Raw genomic sequence first — 6,681 nt, 5'->3', positions numbered from 1 at the left:
TTTTACCATTCATAGCAATGGACTAATACTGATTTTTTTTAATGGCTGAAAAAAAATTTTTTTAAGGCTATTATTCTATGGGGCGCCTGGGTGGCTCAGGTCATGATCTCACCACTCCTGAGTTTGAGCCCTGAAGTAGGCTCAGTGCTGACAGCTCAGAGCCTGGAGCCTGCTTCTGATTCTGTGTCTCCCTCTCTCTGCTCCTCCCCTGCTCATGCTCTGTCTCTCCCCTCAAAAATAAATAAATGTTAAAAAAATTTTTAAGACTATTATTTTATGACATACGGAAAAAATCAAATTTCATTAATTCACAAACTCTATAAGGTATTACTAGATCCTGGCCATGCTCATTTGTTGAAGTCTTGTTTCTGGCTGCTTTCATACCCCACCAGCAGAGAACCGTATGGCTGTAACCAAGACTGTCCGAGCCACTTATGACTCTGTACTAAGCACAATCCAAATCACTGTGACTCTGTTATAAATCACAAGCACTTCAGTAGCACACGTACTGCCGTACCATAATGTTTTAGCTATTATTACAAGTACATACTAATCACATCAAAACAAGAAGATAAAAATACTTTAAATGTCTTCTGGGGTGGGGCTCCTGGGTGGCTCAGTTAAGCGTCCGACTTTGGCTCAGGTCATGATCTCACGGTTCGTGTGTTTGAGTCCCACATCGGGCTCTGGGCTGACAGCTAGCTCGGAGCCTGGAGCCTGTTTCGGATTCTGTGTTTCCCTCTCTCTCTGACCCTCCCCTGCTCACACTGTCTCTCTCTCTCTCTCTCAGAAATAAATAAAACATTAAAAAATTTTTTTAATAAAAAAATAAAAATACTTTAAATGTCTTCCTTTTAAGGCACACTGGAGTGAAATATTCTGTTAATGAATTGGATGGCAACGCCTTTTGCTTATTATGAGGTGACAACATAGCTATGCTGAAAGAAAACAATATACGTCAACATCAGACCAAGTACTCATCACAAATATCCTCAATTCACAGTAAAGGAGTGGTCAGAAAAATCATAAAAACGACTCCAAAGGTTGCCTTTTAGTCTTGTCGATTGTTTCCTTGGCTGTGCAGAAGCTTATTTTGATGAAGTCCCTATAGGTCATGTTTGCTTTCGTTTCCCTTGCCTCAGGAGACACATTTAGCAAGAGGTTGCTATAGCCAATGTCGAAGAGATTACTGCCTGCAGTCCTCTAGGATTTTGATGGTTTTCTGTCTCACATTTAGGGAGAAGATATTTGCAAATGACATAGCTGATAAAGGGTTAGTATCTAAAATCTGTAAAGAACTTCTCACACTCAACACCCAAAAAAACACATAATCCAGTGAAGAAATGGGCAGAAGGCATGAATGGACATTTTCCCAAAAACGTCGAGATGGCTAACAGACACGTGAAAAGATGCTCAATATCACTCATCATCAGGCAAATAGAAATACAAATACAAGGAAATACAAATCAAAACTATAACGACGGATCGCCTCACACCTGTCGGAATCGTTGACAGTAACGACACAGGAGACAGTAGATGTTGGTGAGGATGCCGAGAAAAGGGAATCTTCTCACATGATTGGTAGGAATGCAGACTGGTGCAGACACTCTGGAAAACAGTATGGAGGTTTCTCGGAAAGTTAAAAATAGAACTATCCTACAATCCAACAATTTGCACTAGTAGATATTTACCCAAAGGATACAAAAATAACTGAGTCGAAGGGATACATGCACCCCAATGTTTATACTAGCATTACCAAAAATAGCCAAATTATGGAAATAGCTCAAATGTCCATGGACTGATGAATGGGTAAAGAAGTTGTGGCATGGAATATTACTCCACCATTAAAAAAAATGAAATTTTGCCATTTGCAACAACATGGATGGAGCTAGAGTGTATTATCCTAAGTGAAATAACTCCACCCAAGAGAGACAAATACTGTATGATTTCACTCCTATGTGGAATTTAAGAAATGAACCAGACAAGCATTGGAGGAAAACTGAGAGAGGCAAATCATAAAACAGATTCCTAACTATAGGGAACAAACTGAGGGTTGCTGGAGGGGAGGTAATCAGGGGGGATGGGTTAAATGGATGATGGGTACTAAGGAGGGCACTTGTGATGAGCACTGGGTTTTATATGTAAGTAATGAATCACTAAATTCTGCTCCTGAAACTAATATCACAATGTATGTTAACTAACTGGAATTTAAATAAAAACTTGAAGCTACAAAATAAGGAAATTAGAAAACTTAAAATGAAATGTCTCATTGGGGTGCCTGGATGGCTCAGTTGGTTAAGCATCCGACTCTTGGTTTTGGCTCAGGTCATGATCTCGTGGTTCGTGGGATCAAGTCCCATATCTGGCTCTGCGCTGACAGCACAGAGCCTGCTCGGGATTCTCTCTCTCTCTCTCTCTCTCTCTCTCTCTCTCTCCCTCTCTCTGCCCCTCCTCAGCTCATGTTCTCTCTCTCTCAAAATGAATACACTTTAAAAACAAAATGAAATGTCTCATTGGAGCAGAATTTCTTCACAAAAACATAAACAGTTAAGCAGAGAAGATACAAGGATGGCAAATAAGCTAAAGATATATCTGCTGAACATCATTCATCATTAGGGAAATGTCAATTAAAGTCACAATGAGATTGCAATACAGATTCTAGAATGGCTAAAATTAAAAATAAAACACAGACAACACTAAATGATGACAAGGAATTTTCATGTATCATTAGTGGAAATGCAGGATGGTAGATAGCCTGAGGAACAGTTTGGTAGTTTCTTATAATGTTAAATATACAATTTCCATAGGACCCAACATTCCCATTCCTGGCTACGTACATTAGAGAAAGAAGCACAAAAATCTGTACACAAATGTTTATAGTGGCTGACTCATAACAGCTAGGAACTGGAAACAACCCAAATACCCTTCAGTGAATGAATGGATGAACTATAGTATATCCATAAATGTAGTATTAACCGGCGATAAAAACAGATGAAGTAGTGATACATGCAGTGTGGATGAAAGTCAAAAGCATTATGCTGAGTAAAAGAATCCGGCCACAAATGTTTACGTATGATATGAGTTCACTTATATGACATTCTCAAAAAGACAAACCTATAGGGTTATAATGGTTGTTGGTAGTTACAGATGTGGGAAGGGTGATTATAAAAAGAAAACAGGAGGGGAATTTTGGGAGCTGATGTGACTGTTCTCCATCTGATGATGGTGGTGATTATATAAATTTATACCTGCATTGAAATTAATAAAATTGTGCCCCCCAAAAAAGATAGTGAACTTTACTATGCAAGAATTATTTTTTAAAAATCTATTTCCTTATCTGTAACATAAGGGTATTAGGTTTGTTATGAGAAATACATGGGGGTTTTAAATGTATTTTATTATTTTGGAGAGAGAAAGCATGTGTGTGAGTTGGGGAGGGGGAGAGGGAGAGAGAGAATATTAAGCAGCCTCCATGCTGGGCTTGACCTCACGACCGTGAGATCATGATCTTAGCCAAAACCAAGAGTCGGAGACTTAAATGACTGAGGCATCCAGGTGCCCTGAGAAATAATATATGTAAACTATTGGAAACACTGCCTCCCAGTCATAGCAGTCTACAAATATTTGCTATTATTATTTCTACCAACGTATTTCTGAGGAAAATGTGGGTTTTTACTAATTGAAGTACAGTTGACATACAACGTTACATGAGTTTCAAGTGTACAACATAGTGACTCTTAGGAAATCTGCAGATAATCAAAATAATGGCTCATCAATAGTTGAAACAGTTGGCAGATTCTATAGCTCACCAATATTAACTGAGATTGAGAAATATCTTCATGGGCTACAGAATAGACCATTTTGCTACCTAATTCGAATTTCAGAAATTCTACGCTGCAAACGCTTGATGCCAGCTGTCTGTTGAGTAGCTATTCTAACCAGAACCCTTGTCAATCTTATACTGAGCGCTGAATGCACAGAGAAAAATATGACAAGGTCCCAGCAACACAAGAACTTCAAGTATATGGAAAGAGAGGGATAAGAAACAAACAAAAAAAAAGCAAGACATAGGTTAAGTCAAATTCTATAGAGGAAAACAAAATCCATTACCATCCCTCTCCAAAGTGCCATGTTCTTGCATAGCCTACTCAAGTAAGTAACATTCTCCAAGCATCAAAGAGTGAAAGTGGCTGTTAACATCTCCCTTTCTTGGTCTTGGATATAAAAAATATGTGATAATTTTTGGCAATTATGACAACCACCGAACCACTATCACACTGACTCAATGTTGGGGATTTGCTTTAAAATATTGCAACAAGGGGCGATATAAGATTGACAAATAGTAACAAGGATTAAATGTGGGCGATGATTCCACTGGGGTTCGTTAATGTATTCTTATTACATTTGGCTACGTTTATAAATTTCCACAGTAAAAACTCAAGGAGTAAATAAAACCTATACCTACTTTGTAAATCTTCAGTAAAAAAAAAAAAAAAAAAAAAATCCAAATATAGGACCAGGAAAACATTAAAATATTAATATTGTTCTCTCTACAACCTGCAGTTATGGGCAATTAAACTTTTCTCTTGTGGAACCTGAATGGCTTTGTTGGTTGAGTGTCCAACTTCAGCTCAGGTCACAATCTCACAGTTTGTCAGTTCGTGCCCCATATTGAACTCGCTGCTGTTAGCATGGAGCCCACTTCTGATCCTCTGTCCCCCTCTGTGCCCCTGGTGCGCTCTCTCTCTCAAAAAGAAATAAACCTTAAAAAAAAAAAAAAGTAAAAGTCCCTTTAATAGAGATCAGAACCTTAAAAATTTTTTTTCTTTATACTTCAGGTATTTTCTTAATTCTCTACAATATGCAATCATTATTTCTATAATCAGAATATGAACTATAAATTTCTAGGATTTACTTTTTAAAATATTTATTTATTTATTTATTTTGAGAGAGAAACAGAGTGAACAGGGGAGAGGCTGAGGGGGGGGAGGAGAGAGAATCCTAAGCAGACTCCATTCTGTCAGCAAAAGCCCGATGTGGGACTCGATCTCATGAACTGGGAGCTCGTGACCTGAGCCGAAATCAAGGGTTGGACGCTTAACCAACTGAGTTGCTCAGGCACCCTTAAGATTTAGTCTTTTTAAAGTATAGTTGACATATTATATTTGTTTCAGGTATACAACACAATGATTTGGTAATTCTACCAAATATGCAATGGTCAGCACAATAAGTGTAATTATCATTTGTTACCATACAAAATTAATACGGTATTATTGACTCTATTCTGTACTTTTTATCCTTGTGACTTATTTTATGACTGGAAGTTTGTACCTCTTAATTCCCTTCACCTATTTCACCCATCACTCCCAACCCTCTCTCATTCAGCAACCACCAGTTTATTCTCTGTATTTATGAGTCTGTTTTTGTTTGGTTTTGGTTTTTAGATTCTATGTAAGTGAAACCGTATGGTATTTGTCTTTCTCAGACTCATTTCACTTAGAAACATAAATATTGTTTCAAATAAAATGTAATTAAATTACAGACGACTGAAAATCTTATCAAAAACTCAAAATTCACTGAAATAGCTCTCACGGCCCTCTACAAAAATCCAAAATATGCCTCTCAACCTGATACTAGGCACAGTAAAAATTAAGGCAATAGGTTGCAACCTAAACTCAAATCCCAGCTCAGCTTCTTACTAGGTGTGTGACCTAGGACAAAGAACTTATGCTGTGTCTCCCTTTTCTCATCTATAACATGGGAAAAACAGTATCCATGGAACCCCATAGGGTCTTGTTGGGATTGAATGTTAAATCACATGGAACCCCTAGGGGGCGCCTGGGTGGCTCAGTCGGTTAAGCGTCAGACTCTGGCTCAAGTCATGATCTCACCATTCGTGAGTTGGAGCCCCGCGTTGGGCTCTGTGCTGACACCTCGGAGCCTGGAGCTGCTTCAGATTCTGTGTCTCCTTCTCTCTCTGCCCCTCTCCCTCATCCCGCTCATGCTCTGTCTCTATATCTCAAAAATAAATAAAAACATTTTTTTTAAAGTTCTAAGAAAAAATTCCTAGGATAATATTTAGCACTAAATGTTTAAATAGAATCGTTAGGAGACAGGAAGACGGTGGCAGAGCAGGAGGGCACTAGGCTTGCCTGGTCCCACAAATACAACTAGATAACCATCAGATCAAGCTGAATACCCCAGAAATCAACCTGAAGACTGACAGAACAAACTCTACAACTAAACAGAGAAGAAGGGGCTACATCCAAGATGGTAAGAAATGCAGAGATGTGGTTAGGGGAGAAACAGATCCTGGTCGTTGTGGAGGGGAGGGAGTCGTGATCATGGAGAAGGGAGAGAAAGAGAGGAGCGGGGACACCCAAGGAGAATGTTTCCCCATTGGCTTGGAAAGTGAGAGGGGCTGAATTTTGTGCGTCCTTACAATCAGCGGCGCTTAAAGCCTGGAGGTTGTTTTGGTTTTGGTTTTGGTTTGCTTTTTGTTTTTGGTTTTTTTTCCCCTCCATTGCATTTTTTAATTGCACAGGTGGTTTTAAATAAATGGAAAAAGCACCTTCCAAAAATTACACTAGCAGGGAAATATCAAGCATTTACATGGTAAGTTTCTATCATTTTACAAAAGATTCTTGATCTTTACTTTAACTGTACATGAGGAAAAGGAGC

Source organism: Hyaena hyaena, unplaced genomic scaffold (genome assembly GCF_003009895.1).
Source record: "Hyaena hyaena isolate Hyena2069 unplaced genomic scaffold, ASM300989v1 scaffold_9, whole genome shotgun sequence".
Classification (NCBI taxonomy): domain Eukaryota; kingdom Metazoa; phylum Chordata; class Mammalia; order Carnivora; family Hyaenidae; genus Hyaena; species Hyaena hyaena.
This window is presented reverse-complemented; position numbering follows the sequence as displayed.